The 20,317-nt window shown below is 42.7% G+C and overlaps 1 protein-coding gene across 13 annotated transcripts in view; it reads left to right on the top strand.

The window, feature by feature from the left end:
• Positions 1-20,317, top strand: part of JAKMIP1 (janus kinase and microtubule interacting protein 1) — a 212,443-nt gene that overhangs the window by 1,883 nt on the left and 190,243 nt on the right. Inside the window, exon 2 of one of the 13 annotated variants that reach the window (XM_053251857.1) lies at positions 540-688. The exons of the other annotated variants lie outside the window; for them this stretch is intronic. The gene's annotated coding sequence lies outside the window, so the exon portion shown is untranslated. The remainder of the gene's footprint in view (positions 1-539; positions 689-20,317) is intronic. 13 annotated transcript variants of the gene reach the window in all.

Here is a 20,317-nt window from a genome sequence, read left to right as displayed (position 1 = left end):
TGTGTAACCAGCCCATAATAATTTAAAAAGCAAACTTCCCCGCACCATGACTAAAATTAAGTCTTGGTGGGGTGGGGAAAGAATATTAGATCTGCTAATAAATATAGATAGGGAGAGAGAAATCTTCATCTGATGTAACATTAAAGCCCCAAGGAAATTACGTACAACCCATTTACTGTGGAGTAGTGCAGTTAGAGAAAATGGGAGTATTCTGGGATAGACAAGGTCATGATTGCAGTCTTAATGTCCTGCTAGTGCAAGATGCAGCTTGATACATGCAATGAATGTTGCTCTTTTTTAGCCTTTGCTCTTAAATTTTCATGTATTTTGAGTAAACTGTTGAGATGACTGTGATTAGTCTCCCCTTCTGTAAAGCAGAACTGTTGCTTCTCTTCTTATAACTTGTGCAGCATTTATGTCAGAGCTTTGTTACTACGTAAATTATTGCAGGAGAAAAAACAATGGGTAGTAGCTTTTTGTCATGTTGCAAAGTGAATTGTACTTCAGAAAGTGTACTAGTGTTGGTATTTGGCATACAGAGATAAATAAGAACACAAGAACAGCCCTACTGGATGAGACCAAACAGTTATCTAGTACAGAACACTATTCCAAACATTGACCAAGAAGCTCATAAATGGCATGAAGGCAACAACTCTCCCTGTTTGATTCCAGCATCTGATATGTGGAGGTATATTCATACATCATGTTCAATGCACAAATCATCGGTTTACAGTGTGTGCATGTATAGATTTGTATGCACATGCAGTACTCACACATTGTTCAATGCATGTGCAGCAGTATACTTACTGTATTAGTATTACCCCATTTGAAAGGGCCTGTAGCTTTTAAACTGTACTTTTAAAGTGACTGCATATATAGTCATACAACAAAAACTTGTGTACAGACATCCATATGCACGTACAACATAATATCTGAATGGGTGTTTCCCTGAATAGTGTCCAGGTCCCAAGAATGGGAGAAAAGGTGTACACTTTACCTTGGTCCAGCAGTCTGGTAGGAGGCGGGTATGTGTTAGAGAGCTTGGCAGGGAGATTTCTTTATCCCAGCTGCAGTGGAAGTGCAAAGGTAAGGAGAGTACTTCCAACTAATATTGTCTGGAGACATGGAGTTAAAGTTCTAAATAAAGTAGTTTATTTAGGAAATCTATCAGGGAGATAGATAAGGCCTTGCTGTTAGCTGCATACAGGAAAAAGGGGAGAGAGAAGAAGGAAGTCTCTCCAAGTGAGTGAATGAAACCTGAGACTATCAGTGTAACAAAGGGGAAGTAGAGAAAGCATAGAGTTGGAATGCCCTTACTGGCTATCTTTACCCTTAATTTATATCTATCTATCTATCTATCTATCTATCATATTTTTACACCGCCCAAAACTTACGTCTCTGGGCAGTTTACAACAAGATTAAAAAGTAAAACATTAATTAAAAACAAAAACAAAACAAAACAAAAATTTAAAAGCAAGAAATGTAAAACACAATTTAATTTTTTTTAAACAATATTCTAAAAATAACATTCAAAACAATATCAGTTAAAAGCTTGGGTGAAGAAATGCATCTTTAAGGACTTTTTAAAGGATGTCAGAGATGGGGAGGCTCTTATTGCACTAGGGAGCGTATTCCAAAGCCTCGGGGCAGCAATGGAGAAGGCCCGCCCCTAAGTAGCCACTGGACGAGCCGGTGGCAAATGCAGACAGACCTCTCCTGATGATCTCAGTGGGTGGCGGGGTTCATTACGAAGAAGCCGTTCTCTTAAAAACCCAGGGCCCAGGCTGTTTAGGGCTTTATAGGTTATGACCAACACCTTGTATTTTGCCCGGAAACATATTGGCAGCCAGTGTAACTCCTTCAATACGGGAGTAATATGGTCTCTCCTAGATGACCCGGAGACCAGCCTGGATGCCTCATTCTGGACCAACTGTAGTTTCCGGACTATGTACAAGGGCAGCCCCACATACAGCGCATTGCAGTAATCCAGTCTGGAGGTTACCAGCAGATGTACCACTGTTTTGAGGTCGTCTAACTCAAGAAACCACCCCTAGTGGTCAATAGGGTTGCTGGTGCTAAGAGTCAATGCCATCAGAAGCTGCATCTCCAATAGGATGTTCTTGCAAACTTATTTCCTTCTCTATATGGGGTGTCTAGATCTTGTAAGTTTCTGAATCCAGTCAGAAGTAGTGTTAGACAAGGACCAGCGATGTTATACACAATTAACTGCTGGCCCATGCCACCCCCTCCAAAAAGAAAAAGAAAAAGGATGAGCAAGCACTTGTACCAAAAACTCTAGGACTTGTCATTTGTGGGACAGGGAGAAGTCTCTCAAACTACCCTCTGTGTGACATGTGGTTGGTTCAGACAATACTCTATCAGTCCACACAGCGCCGGTGGGGGATATGCGGCAGGAGGGGTAAGAGCACCCTCCCTCATCCTTAAAGATACCCCTCTCACCTTCAAACCGCCAGAACGCCTGACTTTTGAACCAGTTTGGAGGTCCTTAAAGAGCCTCAGAACTGGTTCTGTGCATATCCCTACATCTGAATGGCGCTCTGTACACATAAGAACAGCCTTGCTGGATCAGGCTCAAGGCCTATCTAGTCGAGCACCCTGTTTCCCACACTGGCCCACCAGATATTTCTGGGAAGCCCACAACCAGGTGATGAAGGCGCCCACAACCAGGTGATGAAGGCATGTCCCCTCTCCTGCCATTGCTTCCTTGCAACTAGTATTTGGAAGCATCCTGCCTCTGAACCTGGAGCTAACCTATAGCCATCAAAGCTAGTAGCTATTGATGGGCTTCTCCTCCATGAATTTGTCTAAGCTCTGCTTAAAGTCATCCAAAGTGGCCAACTTCACATCCTGTGGCAAAGAATTCCTTAAATTAATTATGTACTATGTGAAAAAGTACTTCCTTTTGCCAGTCCTAAATTTCTTGGCAGTTAGTTTCATGGGATGACCCCTGGTTCTAATGTTGTGAGAGAGGGAGAAGAACCTCTCCCTATTCACTCTCTCCATACCATGCATACCTCTGTCATGTTTCCTCTTAGTTGCCTTTTTTCTAAACTAAAAAGTCCTAAATGTATTATTACCTCGTACTACAGACTCCTGATCATCCTGTTTGCCCTCTCCCTAATCCAGTTTTTGAGATATAGTGACTAGAACTGTACACGATATTCCAAATGGAGCCACATCACAGCTTTGTATACTGGCATTATAATATTAGCAATTTTATTTTCAGTCCCCTTCCTAATGATCCCTAGTATGAAATTTGCCTTTTTCACAGTTGGCTATGCATTGAGTCAACATAGCATGTGCAGAGTGGCTATTTGAGCCTTTCAGATTAATATCCCATCCATGTGATAAAGGGACATGCTGGGAGGGTGTCGGGATGTCCACAGAAGACATCATGATAGATGTGCTCTTGGCGCATCCCTGTTCTAATCGTGTGGACCATTAAGGTATTATCCAAAGTGGCTTATATTTCCTACAAGTCTCGGAATCTCTTAGTTCCTTCTGACATTTCCGATACAGAGGCAGGAGTCGTGAACAGGATCTGGCAGCAGGATGGATTTGTAAGCACCATAACAATCAGAGGTCCCAGGGCCAATGGGAGCCAGTGCTGGGATATGACTTACAGGCCCCAGAACACAAATGAGTAAATGAGAGGTTTTTGAGTTTCAGAGTGCATAGAATATGCACTCTGGAGCCAGCATAGCGCAGGGGTTAGAGTGTTGGACTAGGACCAGGAAGACCCGAGTTCTAATCCCCATTCAACCATGAAACTCACTGGGTGGCTCTGGGCCAGTCATGTATATCTCAGCCTAACCTACCTCACAGGGTTGTTATGAGGGTAAAAATAAACATGTATACAGCTCTGAGCTCCTTGCAAAAAGAGCAGGATATAAATTTAATAAATAAATAGATCTAAGATAAAGGGAGTAGTGTCTAAAGGGCATTTGCCACTCATGTATAATTAATATAAACAAACGTCATATTGCCATGTCTGGCTGTAAATACAAATCAGCCAGCCAGAAATGTAAGGAGCTTAAACCAAGGGATCTAAAGAAGCTAAAGGACACCAACCAGTTTTCCAGTTCTTTAAAACAAACAAGGCCTTTTGTGGGGAGAGAGGAAGGAAGTGGGGGTTGTGTTACAAGTTCTTACAGGGCCCAGAAAATTATGTTTTGTCTATCTATCTATCTATCTATCTATCTATCTATCTATCTGTCTGTCTGTCTATCTATCTATCTATCTATCTATCTATCATATCTGTATCCCACCCTCCAGAGCAAAACTGCTTAGGGTGGCTCACAAAGACAAAAAACAATATAAAATTAATATCAGTGACTATTAATCTTGATATCTAGATCTACATAAAGTCATGGGGGATGAGTATATAATTTTAAAAGCCGAATATATTTTCCTATGGTTTTTCTTCTTAACAATCCTATACTCTCCCTGAACAGCAGACTCTCCCTTCATCTGTGTTTTTGAAGACAGAAGACTTCTTTTGTTTTTTAAACAGCAATTTTTAAAATTCTCCCCTCCACAGTCATAGAGGTGCAAAATCTGATTATGGTTACTTGTTGATGAGGAAAGGGTACTCTGTTAAGTTCAGAGGCTCACGCTTAATTCCTAAAGAGTGAGTGCCTGTCTGAAAGCTAACTTGCCATCTACCTTGGAAGCTATATTTTTGAGAATGTAGGAATGGGCTTGTAATTATTTTCTTGGTCTTGAAAGACAGGCCCTCTGCACATGCAAGTCGCATTCAGGATGTAAACAGCAGGGGGAGCAGTCTTGCAGAAACTAACGAAAAAACAGCAACTTTTTCACGCCGGATGTACGATGTCCTTGCTCTACATCACAGCTATTAAATTTGCAACAAGGCATTGGAAATGAGAATGGCACCCTGCTGTCCTCGTAGGGACTGCGGTGTCACGACGCAGGAAGTGTGGAAGCACACTTCCGATATTTGTCCTGACCCCGTTGTAGGGTCTAGTCTGGAAAGTGCCCAGAAGCACCTCCCATTGGAAATTCCCATGGGAATTATTATTGATTATTACAGTTACAATTACATTTGAAATACAATTGTTTTTCTATACAATTGAATGAATAATAATATACCACTTTTCAACAACAAAAACTTCAAGTGGTGTACATAACATATGAGATTATCTGTCCCTAAAGGACACACAATCTTACATAATCTTAAACAAACAACCCAATAAAGTCACCCACTTCAAAATTATCTCCATTGTATACAGAAGATATGTGGGAGCTGAAGCAGCAAGGTAGACAGCTGGAGCACAAATGGAGGACTCATCTTGAATTTGATAAGACATAGCATAGAGCCTATTTGAATGCCTATGCTGTGGCAATATGTACAGCAAGGAAGCAATTTTATTCTGCATCTATTGCAGAATACTTTAATTTTGTAAAGAAAGTGTCCTAGTGCAACTGGAAATAAGTTGGAGGAATATAACTAGTTAAAACAAAACACAATTTTCTCTATTGGTTTCAAAATTAATGTCGTTTTCAAAATGAATTTGGACTAGTAACATGTCTAATTTTTAGAAATACATTATTCAGAAGCCTTAAGATTTCTGCGAATCTTCAGTAGGTGATGGCTGTAAAGAGTCATTTCAGTGCAGAAAAGAACTGGATTTTAACACATGATCAAATAAGCCAATGTGATTTGTACAATCTATGAAAGTTGGCCAGAGAGAGTTAGATGTGCTTAAGTTCCATTGAAAACATTCGGAACAATGGTGGCTTAGTTCTCATTCAAGTAGTAAACATGTGTCTGGCATATACCACGAGACAGCAAGTAGGGACTAACATGATGGAATGCTCCTACTCACACTACATAGAGTAGTAATATATGGTAGGAAAGTCAGGTCCAAAACCCTATCCTTCCTTGGCATGCTAGTTTTCTGTACACAGTTTTGGCTTTTTGTTTGTATGGAGACCATTCAATCATGGTAGTTTCCTCTGGCAGTCTGGAGTGGTACAACCCAGACAAAGGTCTATCACTTCACTGAAAACTAGGCCTCTGTCATGACTAACTGAAGTCCTACTATTTCAAGGGGACTTAAGCATGACTGATATTCCCTGGAGCAAGGCCTTTGAGTCTGCCCAGCTTGTACTGGCTTTCAAGCTGAACATATTTCCCTCCATGAAGCAGCTACAGAAGACTTCTACAAGAATTAGTGTTCATGTGACCACACCCATAGGGACCTGGAGATGTACAAAGAGAGACTGCTGAAGAGTAGTATTCTGTGTGCACTTAACAATTTAGCATTTTTGTGTGATCACTTATGTATCAATTGAGAAATCACTTTCCAATGTGATTATCCAGAATAATTTGGATGAAATTGTGTCAGAATGGGATTCGTGAGGAACTTTGAAACAGATACCACTCACAACAGTGCCTGACTTAAAATATCTCGTTCTCTGTACGTAGAAATAAAAGCTGCTGAAGCCTGTGCGAAATGCCTGTTTTGTACTGACAAATTATGTATTTTATTTCAATTTATATCCCAGCATAGCTAATAAAAGTGTAAGTGTGTGTGCGTGCACACATATCTATATATGCTTTTACTCTGCTAAAACAATACTCTGCTAAAACAAACCCTGGTTTATTTCCAAGTAACTGACAAAACAATTGCATTTGTCCCAGAGATAGATGCTTCAAGGTTTTAAAATGTTGGGCAAATGGATTAGAGGAAGACATAATGGCTCTTCCTTTTGAACTTGAGCAAAGTACTGCATTAATTACATTGAATCCTACGTCTGATTTAAGCATTACATTTGTAAGTGCACATCTAATGTGAAAAAATCCCTAATGTGGCCACCATACTGGGAATGTGTTCTTTCTTTTAACCTCCTCGACAACCTACAACTGCATTATAGCATCAGTCTGCGCAATCAAGATTGCTCCAGCCAATGATTCATTTTACTTATTCATTATTATTCTAATGGTAATAATAAGTGATTATTTGCAAGTACAAATTTTGGTTCAAATCTTATTAGCTGATTTCTGTGGTACAAAGATTTACTATTCACTGCCTTCATGTACATTAAGAGCATAATTTATTACTGTGTCCTGACCTATAATATAATTTCTGGGGGGGAAAACTTAATTTTGAATTGCTTGTTTCACTGAAAATATTGGGTTGGATCCAGAGGTTTCCTTTCTCTGGTGGAAGGACTCCTTTCTTCAGAGGAAGCTTCTTCCATTGGAGGAAGGGAATCTTTGAATCCAAACCAATGCAATGGAGTCTTTTTCAAGCATATGCATGTGTATGCTGTTTTACTTTTTTTTTTTTTTTAACATTTAGAATTTGAGAAAAGTAAGTAAGGGGAAACCACAAGCTTTCCGATAACTTAGAGGGCTTTTTTCTATGAGTTCAGCAAATCTGTTTGCAAAACAATTTACCCTCACACTGAGACACAGGGAATGACTGGGTGGGTGTAGAAAATTATATGCTTCAAATAAATATACACAGTATGTCTTAAGCATAAGTGTCTGGAAAGTTTGGAAACAACCACTATGTATGTGTCTGTGAAATCTCTTCTGGATAGGAAAGGCAGTGAAGCAGGTATTTAAATCTGTTCATTAGACACTTTAATAATTTTGGATCACATTAGGTTCTTTACACAGAAATGCAAATTTCTTGTAGAAGTTTTTAGAGTATTTATAGAAAATCCTAGAAAAAGTCAGTAAAATAGGTGATCATAGTATGCAATAGGACATAAATAGAACATTCCCTTTCTTTAGCATTGGTAGTTACAGTTAACTTACAACTGGGTAGTGCTTTGGAGTAAGAAAGCTACATTTATCTTAAAAAGCCCTTCTTTGTAGGGGCTTGTGTGTTCCAGTCAGAGTATGCTGAGTTTGTCATTTGTAGTAGGGCTTTTTCTGCCTTGGTTTTGAGGCTATGGCATGAGCTCTCCAAACAGGTGCTGCAGAGCTCTTCCCTCATCATTTTTATGAAAAAATGTGAGGCATATGTCCTTTTAAATTAGTCTTTGAAGCATTGTCTGCTGTTAATGGCAGTTTAATTTTGGATTTAAGCTGGTGAATTTTTAAAAGTTCTGTTTGATATTTGTACATGTCACTTTTATATTGTTGGCTCCTTCAAATGTAGGATGAAATGGCTGACCCACTAATGGGTCTGGGTGAGGCAGCTGCCTCAGGCAGCAAACTGGTGGCAGCAGCAGATTGTCTGCTGCCTCCCCAAACCTCATCTGGTGATGGCATACATAGCAACTGCAACCACCATCACCACTCTCCCTCTCACTTGTCCTGCCCACTCAGCATTATCAAAAGACAGAGGACAGTGTGGAATGACTGGAAGTGTCTTTTGAAAAGACAGGGCAGGATGAGGGGCATGTAGTGTGGTCTTTATGCTGTAAAGGTAGAGGTGTGGGTGGTGGCTTGCCACACCATCCCAGCTACTAGGGAGAGACTCGGGTCAGGCCTGTTGATATAAGGATGCCAATGCAATTTTAGATTTGAAGAACTGTAAAAACCAGAGGGCTGTTTTGGATGATACTTTTCCAGCCCACATGATTAAAAAGGGGAAATGCTGAGAGCACACGTCTTTCACAGGTGTCATGACATCCTCCTAAGACACTCTGATGTCCTCCTGGTGAATTCCTCTATTCTGTGTGGGGAAGGTTGGTTCTTTGACGTGGTCTCATGCGCCTGCACAGAGACCTTGTTGGAACCTAACAACCTCAATTATCCTGATTTAGGCGGGAACCCCACCCCAGCCGCTATATGCGACTGTGCCACTCCACATCCCCTCAGTCTTCGTTGTCCGTGCTTCAGTAGATGTCGTGGAATCTTGGGCTCTGCAACGAGTAGGATTTCTAGCTTTGCTTAGTTCTATTGTTGTTTTTTCTCCTGTTCTCTTTCCACGCCTTGTTGTTTTCTTTCTTCGGGTAGTAGCATTTTTTTCTTGACATTTTTATTTTCTTGGGATCCCCCCCACTTTTCTTATTTCCCTTGGATTCTAAGATGCTCTGGAACCTCACGGCCATGCAGCCAAAAAAACAATTTCTATGCCGGGCACAACTCATTTTAAAAAGTGTGTCCATTGTGGATTGAAGATCCCATCCCCCGATACCAATACTGAGTGTCTTCTCTGTTTCGGGGAATCCCACATTGTCCAGACCTGTGTTCATTGCCAAAAACTCATGAAGCAGGCGCGAAAGAATAGGGTGTCTTGCTTGTGTGCAGCCCTGTGGGACCTAGCTCTTTGTTCACTGGAGGCCCTGTCATTGAAGCAGTCTTTGAAAATGGCTTCCTCAGTGTTCGGACTCCGCGCCTCCAGGGTTGGCGCAGACAGTGTCTGTATCGATATTGTTGGTACCCATTAGGGATGTGCATGGAACCATGGAGGCGTGGTCCAGCACTGGGGGGAGTGCCGTTTTAAAAGCGGGGGGGTAGTACTCCCCCCCCCCCGCTGCTCTTCCCCCTCTGGCGCTGGACTTTGTTAAAACATTTTTGAGGTGGCAGAGTTCCTCCCTGCCGCCCCTGCCCCCGTTGTTGCCTGAAGAGCTTCCCAAAGTTCCAAGGAGTAGAAGCTGGTGGCGGGCGCATGCGCCCGTTGCCGCCCCTGGTGCGCACGCCGCATACATCATTGTGATGTATGTGGCGTGTGGGCGGCGCCGCCGGGCGCATGTGCCCGCCGCCAGCTTCTACTCCTTGGAACTTCGGGAAGCTCTTCAGACAACAACGGGGGCAGGGGCGGCAGGGAGGAACTCTGCCACCTCAAAAATGTTTTAACAAAGTCCAGCGCCAGAGGGGGAAGAGCAGCCGGGGGGGGAGTACTACCCCCCAGCTCTTAAAGCAACACTCCCCCCAGTGCTGGACCGCTGGACCAGCTGAATTCCGGACCGGTTCGGAGGCCTTTTGCATGGCCCCGGACCGGTCCGTGCACATCCCCTAGTACCCATGTCGAGTGTGGCTGTGGATTCGGCTTCTTCTGCACCGTTAGACCCATTGCCTGGGCCTATACAGCCTCCGTCAGGACCGGTGCCTCCTGCTGTTCCTTCAGAACCCATTAAGAAAAAGAAGGTGACTCAAGCCCCTCATCTCCTGGCTGGGCAGCACCTGCCACCTATTCCTAAGAAGAAAAAGACCCTGCTGGTTACTCCTTTGGAGGTACCAAAGTAGAAGAAACCAAAGCTGGATTCGTCGAAAAAGGTGCAGCCTTCATCTATGGTTACATCTGCTCTAGTACCGGTAGTGACGGTACCAATGGGCGCTGCCTCTCAGTCTTAAAAATGTTTGCCAGTGGACCAGAGGTCTCTATACCATCCATCGGAAAGTGGATCCCCCAAGGTGGATCACGAGGAACTGGAGGTTGAGGAGGGGCCGGACTATGACGTTTCGGAATATGAAGCCTACTCTCCGGATAGGGGTGATGCTTGACTTCCTAGGCATCGTTCGCCTCCCTTGAAGTGAGTTGACCAGACTCTCTGTAAGGATTGAGGAACGTGCTGGGACTCAGAGGAATGCTCTTGTGAATCCAGATATGGGCGAGAGTAGAATTGCTATCGCCACTCATTCTCTGGTCGATACCGTGATTTCCCTTCGGGGTTGATGTATTCTGCAGAGGCTGACTCTTTTGTGCAGGGACTGGCGTCAAGAAGAAGGTACTTATAGGCAGTTTCCATCGGAATGTCGTTCGGACCATTCTCACGTTAGGTCGCAGTACAGACCTTGGTAGTGGGAAGAGTCCTGTGATCAAGGCTGGGGAGATGGACGTACTTGGTATAAAGCTCCTTCACATTAACAAGGCACACCTTGGTCTCGTTCTCCTCAGCGGGACCCGCAGGAGCATGTTCAGGAGTGCTCGTCTCCATCATGGGACCCAGTACGGCCCCAGGTGATGCAGTCTTTGCTGGTACTGGTGACAGATGTTTCAATACTTTCTCTGTTGGATGACCCTCCAGAGGTTCCAGTCGTTCCTTTGGACTTGGATCTGGTACCAGTTGGGCCTCCAGAGATGGAAAGTGATGAGAGGGTGATCCTGGGTTGCCTGATTCGGATCTTGTTTTGCTGGGGTCTTTCCCTTTGGATATTGCATTGGATTCTAAGCCCGTCTCTCCGTCAGAAGATCTGAAACAGTATTCTGCTTATGTCTTGCGTATAGCCTCAGCTGTAGGGGTGAGCTTGGACATACAGCAGAAAGAGGAACTGGACCATTTGTTTGAGTTGATCAATGCAGAGGCCAAAGTGCCTGCATCTCTGCCGCTTAATATGGCTTTCCTAGAGGTCATGCATGGTCATTGGAAAAGGCCAGTGATGCTTTTCCAACCTAATAGATGTTTGGAAAATTTATGTAGGGTACAGATGCAAGAGAATAGCGCGGCTTTCTTGAAAAATCACCCCACACCCAATCCTATTGTGGTGGAAGCCTCTCTTAATACGTTCAAAGGTTGCAATCAGTCTGCGCTGGGAGATAAAGAGGGGAGGAAATTGGATTCCTTTGGGAGGAGGCTTTACTCAGCGTCTGCTCTGCATTTAAAGATTGCCAATTATCTAGCTTATAATGCTAGGTATAACCATTTTCTGTGGGAGAAAGTGACCCCATTTTTGGATCTCTTGCCCCAAGATAAGCGTGATCTTGCAAAAGTCTTTTTGAGGGAAGCAGTGCAGGTGGTAAAGCAAGAACTTTACTCTGCAAGGCATTCCGTGGAATGTGCGGTGAAAGTGATGGCCACATCTATAGACATCAGGAGGCATGCATGGTTGTGTTCCTCTGGACTAATATATGAGGCTCGGGCTAGGATTGAGGATCTTCCTTTGAACATTCTAGCCTTTTTGCGGAACAGACTGATGATACTGCGGAAAGTCCAAAAACTGAGAAGTATGGCTAAGTCTATGTCTTACTCTTCCTTTACTCCTAAGCCGCAAAGTCATTCTAGGTGGTCTCCCTACTTGCACACTAAATCAGCTCCACAGCTACAATCTTCTTTGGAGCATTCTTTTCATGCTAACAAATTCCAGCCTTGCTACAAGTCTGGCTTTTAGGCCAGTAAGCTTCCTTTCCAGAAGCAGCGACCAAATACCTTTCAAAAGAAACAGTGACTATTGGACCTTTCGGGCCCGCCTTGCTCCGTTTGCTGCAAACTGGGACAAGGTGGATCAGTGGGTCCTCACTATTATAGGTTATGCTTTGGAGTTTCTCCAGACACCCCCATTGGCTGGAATTGTGACCACGCCGTTGACCCCTGCATTAGAGGAGAAGATCTCTGCCCTTTTCTTGAAAGATGCAATTGAGAAGGTTGCCAGTGTGGCAAGTCTCGGGTTCTACTTCCGGTACTTCATCGTTCCGAAGCTGGACAGTGGCCAATGCGCTATATTAGATCTCAGGGGCCTGAATAAGCACATCGTCTACAAGTGGTTCCGTACGCTGTCGGTGCCAACCATTTTGGCCCTGTTAGAGCGAGAAATGTGGATGGTCTCCTTAGACCTGCAAAATGCGTATTATCACATCTCCATCTGCCCACAGCATTGCAGTTTTCTGCGGTTCAAGTTAGGGGGAAACACCTATCAGCTCAAGGCCCTGCCATTTGGCCTGACAATGGCCCCAAGGGTCTTTACAAAGTGCCTTGCCCTGCTGGTGGCTTTTCTGCAAGAAAGAGGGGTTCAAATACTGCCATAGTTGATAATTGGCTCATTATCATTTGTGACAGGTTCAAACAGGGCTGTTTAGGAGTCTCTCAACACAGCCATAGACACTTTGGAGGTTTTGGGCTTGCAAATCAGCTTCAAGTAGTCCCAGTTAGAACCAGTCCACAGGACACAGTTTATAGGACTGATTTTCAACATCCACATGGAAAAGGTCTTTCTTCCAGAGACCTGTATAAAGACAATTGTAAGATTGGCATCAACATTCGTGGCTGGAGGGCCTCAGTCAATGCACTCTGTACAGCGCCTGCTAGGCCATATGGCTGCAACCATGTATGTGCTTCTGCATGCACGTCTCAGGATGCGTGTCGTTCAGAAATGGTTTCTTGATGTTTTTGACCCCCTTCGGGATTCAGGACATCTGAGGCGCACCCCTCAAGTGGTGTGTGAGAATGTAGCCTGGTGGGTTGAAGTCCGTCATCTAGAATACGGCGCTCCTTTTCATTTGCCACCTCCACGGAGGGTCATTACCACCAATGTATCAGAGCTCAGTTGGGGCACTCATATGGACCAGGTTCACCTGAGCAACCATTGGACTGCGAGAGAGACAGGTCAGCATATCAACTATTTGGAACTGATGGCCATCTTCTATGCCCTCAAAGGGTTTCTACGTGTAATTGCGGGCTGCCTTGTGATGGTCCAGACAGACAATACAACGGTAAAGGGCTATATAAATTGACAAGGAGGCACGGCTTCGAGAAGTCTGCTGTTTCTTTCCATCAACCTATGGCTTTGGTGTATTGCACATGCGGTAACGCCACAAGCAGTCTACGTTCGAGGAGACCTGAATGTTCAGGCAGACACAGGGGCGTAACTATAATAGGGCAAGGAGAGACAGTTGTCTGGGGGCCCACTGCCTTGGGGGCCCCCCAGAGGCAAGTCACATGACTGACTCCCCCAACCATGCACCTGCCCCTGCTTCCTTCAGTTGTATTCATCCTCCGAAATTTGTGTGAGTGTTAAGACCTGGAGCTACCAAAACAACATTTCTTTCTCTAGTACCATTAAATGACAGCCTCATTTAAGATTTCTTTACTTCATGAGCTGAGCTTCAGTGAGTGGGGGCATTTTAAAATCTTGTCTCTGGGCCCACTCCAACCTTGCTATGCCCCTGGGCAGACAGTTTGAGCAGATTGAAGACAATCTCCGAGTGGATGTTAGATCAGGGTGTGCTTCTAGAGTTATTTACAAAATGGGTTGTTCCAGTTATGGATGCTTTCGTATCACAGGACAATGCCCAGTGAACCCTCTGTTGCTCAAGAGGAGGGAGAGGGAGGTGCTCTCCGAAGCATGTGTTTGTCCTTTCCTGGAGGGACCATTATGTTTACCTCTTTTTTCCAGTCCCTCTCATACCCAGGGTCCTTCAAAAAGTGAAGGCAGACCGTTCTCAGGCCATCCTGATAGTACCTTGGTGGCCCAGGAGGCCATGGTTTCCGGCTCTCCTGAGATTGGTGGAAGCCTACGTTCATCTTCCGTCTCTTCTGTACCTTCTGTCTCAAGAAAGGGGTCAAGTGCTCCATCCAGAGATCCGTTCTCTACATCTGACGGGTTGGAAGATTTCTCCGGTTTCCTGTCAGAACTCAGAGACTTTCTGATTGTGGCCTGGAAGCCTTTGACTAGCAAGTCTTATGGACATAAATGGACTCATTTTATTGCCTTTGCTGCTCAGAGGGGTTTTAATGAACTTAACCTGTCTGTTCAGAACATTTGTGTTTACCTTTTGCATTTGAAGGAATCTGGTCTGAAACTGTCCTATCTTTGTGTACATTTGGCCACTCTTGTGGTGTTTTCGCTTGGTGCTTAGGTTTTTTGGTTCAAGGACCCATTGGTAAAAAGGTTTCTGAAGCAGCTGTTGCATACTTTGCTGGATAACCCTGTCGTGGCACTTACTTGGGATTTGGTTGTGGTGTTGCCTGGCCTGTTACGCCCACCTTTTGAACCGTTGGCCTTGATAGAACCTCGTCTTCTCACATGGAAGGTTGCTTTTTTAGTGGCAATCACCTTCGCAAGGAAAGTGAGTGAACTCCAGGCCCTGAGAGTTGATTTGCCATACCTTCATTTTCATATAGATAAGGTGGTGCTCTGAAAGGATGTTCAGTTTCTTCCTAAAATTGTTTCCACTTTTCACAGGTCCGAGTCGATTACTTTGCCTATATTTTTTCAGAACCCTTTGTCTGCTGCAGAGCACAAGCTGCATCATTTGGGTGTCAGGAGGGCTCTTGCCTTTTATGTTCAGTGGTTGGCAGAATGGAGGAAAACTCCTTCTCTGTTTGTTTCTTATGATGGACCCCACAAGGGTTTGCAAGATTCTTCACAGTCCTTGTCTAGATGGATTGTTTCCGCTATCAAATTTTGTTATAGTTTGGCAGATAAGCAGTTGCCTGGAACTATCAAGGCACATTCGTCAAGGTCCATAGCGGCCTCTTTAGCTTTTGATTGTGTGGCCATATTAGACACTATTTATCAGGCTGCTACTTGGGCTTCATCCTATTTGTTTATTCAACATTATGCTATTGATGTGAGGTCTTGTGATGATGCTAAGTTTAGCAGATCTGTTCTGCAGTCTATTTTCAATTAATGTGCTTTGTTCTTAATAAACAATTGCTGTTCCAGTGTACATATGTTCTGTTTCGTTTTCCCCTTCACCTTGGGTGCTAGCTTGTTATGCACCCATTGGTGTAAAAGACAGAGACCATGTCGAGTAACTATAGGTTGCTTATCTGTAATTATGTTTCTTCTAGTGGTCATCTATCCTTTACACGCCCTCCCATCCTTCCTGCTGGATCTACTGAAGGTGGACTCCATGGCTGAGGGGATGTGGAGTGGTGCAGCCGCATATAGCGGCTGAGGGCGGGGTTCCCGCCTAAACCAGGAGAATTGAGCTTGTTGGGTTCTGATGAGGTCTCTGCTCAGGCCCATAGCCCATTGGTGTAAAATCACAGATGACCACTAGAAGAAGCAAAGTTACAGGTAAGCAACCTGTAGTTGATTTGAATCATTGATCTAAATGTGACCCAAATGCTAATTTGGTCACTAATTTAAACTATTATTGGGTTGTATGTTGAGTGATAGTTCAGCTGACCCCACCCCCTGCAACAAAGGAATGCATCAGAAGGACGTCCATGAAAGATCTCAGAATGGGTTCAACCCCCTTTTAATCACATGGGCTGGAAAAGTATCTTTCAAACCCACCAAGATTTGGCAGACGTTAGGCTTGCAACAAAAGCATTGTTGAACAGAGAGTTGCCTCCAGAATAAGACTGGGAGCTGTACATCAGGAAACAGTTTCCCCCAGGGATCCTGCTTTGTTTTGAGTTCATTTCCATTAATCCTGTTACAGAGGGCACATGAGTATTACTGAAAAAACATTCATAGGCAGATTCGCACAGCTTTTTTCTTTCAATTGAAGAATTATAGAGGGCTAGCTGAAGATAGATTATTGGTTAGTGGCAGAACAGCAAGCAAGGAAGAATTATTGTCTCCTCTAACTCAAAGCTGAAGCCAACCAAACTTGCACCCTCCCTCCATGATGTCCTTCTGCATTCTTGACTCTGCCTTCAGATGTGCAGTAATGTAGCTGATCTCCAGCAGAGCCTGAAGTCTAGAGCCCAAGTCAACCAATACAAGGGGAGGGGTGTGTGAAAAGAAATATCCTAGACTTGGGTTTTTTCCCATTCTTTGATGGACTGTGGGAAAGAGAATTTGGGAAATCACCCCACTGTACTGGGCCCAGTGGCAGTGGTTCCTCTGTTGATGGGCCTTAACCTCCTCACTATAGGCAATTTTTAATTTGATGTCCTCATTCCAGGACTGGGACAAAGAGCAGCCTTGAGCACTTTCCCCCTCTCTGCCCCCCTCCTGTTGGGGAACATGCATTTGATTATGGTGCCAAGGTTCTGGAGCAAAAGGATCCCCTGCAGCAAGCAGGCATAGGTGGCCTGGCAGGATAGCCCTTGCAAACCATCTATATTGCAAATCCAAACAGGTTTCAATAGTCACAATTCTCTCAAGGGACCCTAGTTAATTACTCTCACTATGCTATAATACTTTATGAGAATCCATGAAAGTTTAAATCACTATGAAATATCATTATATTAAGAATAATCTTGCTTGAAACCTTTGTAGTGAGTAAGCTAGTACTGTAATTCAGTCTTAACGTTTTTGCTTCCCAAATAACAATTTAAAAACAAACATTTCTGAGCTTTTATTTTCAGTATATTTATTGCTTTTAAAGTATGTCAAGCTTTTTAAAATTAAGGGCTACGGAATCGTTGAAAAATATGGTATAAAATGGTAACTGTGCTTCACTACTGTGGGAAACCTTTTTATAAGCTGGGATGGAAAGATCTCTCTGTTCTGCCCAAACTTTACACATCTTCCTTTGATTTCTGTTCTGCTCTCTTCTATTGAAAATCTGTTGACTTTTTTTCCTGTCACTGAAAAATATGTGTATTTAAATATGTATTTTAATTTAAGTATTTTCACTATTTGCTGGAAAAATTATACATACAACTAGAGCAATTATACAGGATGACACAAATAAGATAGGCCCAGATTTGTAAGAGCTCAGAGTAACAGCCAGACTCATCTTATTTGTGTCATCCTGGATATTGCAAAGTATGTATTTAAATACATGTTTTTACACAAATGTATGGAGTGAATAGAATCTTTAGACATCTCCAAATCTTATAAAATCCAATCTGCTGGGGAGAAGGAGAGGTCTAGAACCATGAGTTTTGTTTCAAATTTTGGCAAGAAATTAATTTGATAACATCTATAATTCTAAGTTGCATATAACACACAATATTGCAAAAGGATCTTATGTGTTATGAATAAAGAGGAGAACATGTGATAAATCAGGTATGGCTATGAATGATTTCTGGCTGAGAAGAAGATGGGGGGGAACCCTCTTTGTAATATTAAATATACCCTGGAAGAACTGAGGTTGGACATGTAAGTAATGTCAGTGGAGATAAATTGTGATGGATGTTGGTGGATAAAATGGGTTAACGACTAGACTACTTAGCTTAGAATTCTGTGTCTTGTGGTGGTTTGGAAGTAGAGGTTAGCGTACAAGAAAAATATGGCTGGCTGACATTCGAGTGGCAGCTATTGGGAAACATAGGAAGCTGCCTTATACTGAGTCAGACCCTTAGTCCATCTAGCTCAGTTTTGTCCACACAGACCAGCAGCGGCTTCTCCAAGGTTGCAGGCAAGAGTCTCTCTCAGCCCTATCTTAAGCCATGGCTCCCAGAGGACCAGCAAGAGTGCCCTAAAATCACCTGCAAACAGAAAGCTAGCGAGCTAGGTAAAACGTTCAGGGAAACCCACTCACATTTCTTAAAAGAGTGTGTGGTAGCCAAAAGAGTGTGGCAGGGAGTAAGCAAGCTGTTAGAGTGGCCTGATTTGGAAAAACAGACTTGGGAAGAACTAACCTCGGGTTTGAGCGATATAACTTCCTTTCGAGGTCCCAGAAAGAATTCTTCAAGGAAACGGGATGGAACGGGTGCCATCATACTAGGGAATTGGAACGTTCCCCTTCTCGTAAACAGGTTAGTAAAATGACATAAACTGTATGTCATTTATGCAATGCTCCTGCATAGGAATAGGGAGGGAAGACGCGACCAAGAGGTTCACACAGATGAGACAGTAAATCTCTTCTGGAAAAGTTTGTATGGTTATGTGCAAAAAGACAAGAGTATCTCTTCTAAACAGCAATGGGACAAATTGTGGAAATGGACGTCGGAGGTAACCCCACCGATTACCTGATGTGCCTTGAAATCCCCCACCCCTGAGTTACAGTACTACCTGCATATACTTCATAACCTTGTGGGTTTCCAAATCCTTGTGTGTAAATCTTTGTAGATATATCATGTACAAACAAACACTTTGTATATAATTGTGCTTTGGCAATGTACTGTATGCTTTGGTAGTTTGTTGGTTCAATAAAAAAATCTTGTCCTATAAAAAATAAAATAAAATAAATCTTGTCCTATCTTGGCGATGCCAGGGAGGGAATGGGCAACCTTCTGCTCTCCCTGGAGCGGCTCCATCCCCTCCATCTCCTAAGGGAAATATCCTACAGTGCTCACACATGTAGTCTTCCAAATATGCAACCAGGACGGACCCTGCTTAGCAAAGGGGACAATTTATGCTTGCTACCACAAGACCAGCTCTTGTGAAGGGTAAGGAGCCTCCTTAATTTTTTAAGAAACTTCTGAAAACACATCTCTTCAACCAAGCTTTCTCTGTGCTCGTGCGGAGAGGGTAGCCTTGAAACTGTCACTCACATCTTGCTATATTGCTCCTTATATCGTGATTCTAGGAGAGAATTATTGGCTCCTATTTTCCAGCAGTTCCCTGGTAGGACTGATTCCTTTTATCTTAACTACTGCCTAGCTGACACTAATGACGAAGTCACCAGGATAGTGGCTAGGTTCATTTATGGGGCTATGAGACAGACATCCTGCCATGGTTCTTTATCATGTATTTCCAGTTTTATCTGCATGTCTGTTCCTATATTTTTTATTTTCTTATTGACAGATGTTTATTGTACTGCTGTATGTTTTTCCTAGTGTTTTCTTTCTGGTTGGCTCAGGGCTGTAATAGAATTGATTCTGATTCGGAATCAAGCTTTCTCAGCTTTTTAAAACTTGTTTTTAAATTGTTTTGGCTATTTAATTGGTGTTTTATGATGTTTTAATTGTTAATTATTATTTTATGTAGATTTATAATTTCTGTTTTAATTGTTAATTTATTTAAATGGTGTTTTAATGCAAACCACCCTGAGCCTTTTGGAAGGGCGGTATACAATTTTTAATAATAAATAATAAATAAATAAATATTAATTATTAGTTAAAGTTGTGGGGCATGCTTATGAATTTTGGAACTTTTAGTAAAGTAAAACTTAGTAAAGTTCCTTTGGAATCCCAGCTCCTCCTTCCCTTGGAGCAGCCAGCAAAAGTAGTTTTGCTACTTTGACAATAAAGCTCATTGGAAATTCTCAGTTCATAAACTTCATTGGTTTTGTTAGTGTCTTTCTTTAAAATATAAATTTAATCTGGGCAAATATAACCTCTTAAAAGAGGTTATATTTGCCCAGATTCTAATATTTGTTAACAGAGCACCATACACAAACATTTCTAGTTTAACATAGTGCTTCCGCACCCCCTTTTTGTCTTTTGCTCTATTAGTGAGTTTAAGCTGTTCACACAGTTCTCATTATTGTAACAAATGTGGATTTATTGTTTTATTATTTTGATTGTGTAATCTTATTTAAACTTTAATAAATTTTAATACAAAAAACACAAGGCTTGCACAGACAGAATGCACTGTGGCTGCACATCGCTATTCTTTTTCATTATACATTTTATTTGGAATACATAAGCATCTTTTACTTGCTGATTGAACATCAATGAGATCCAGAGCAGTTTTGGGACTTGATGTCCTCGTTTTCCAGTTCAATGATTCTTGTGACTACAGAATACACATAATCAAAAGAATGTGACAGATGCCAAATGGCTTAATTAATTTGGAAGTTTTTGTTTTTTTTTAAAGCATTTGTTCCATACATACATAACAGAGTTGATGGTCATAAGT

Source organism: Hemicordylus capensis, chromosome 5 (assembly GCF_027244095.1).
Source record: "Hemicordylus capensis ecotype Gifberg chromosome 5, rHemCap1.1.pri, whole genome shotgun sequence".
NCBI classification, from domain to species: domain Eukaryota; kingdom Metazoa; phylum Chordata; class Lepidosauria; order Squamata; family Cordylidae; genus Hemicordylus; species Hemicordylus capensis.
The sequence above is the reverse complement of the archived record's forward strand: the minus strand, read 5'-3'. Positions and strand labels throughout refer to the sequence as shown.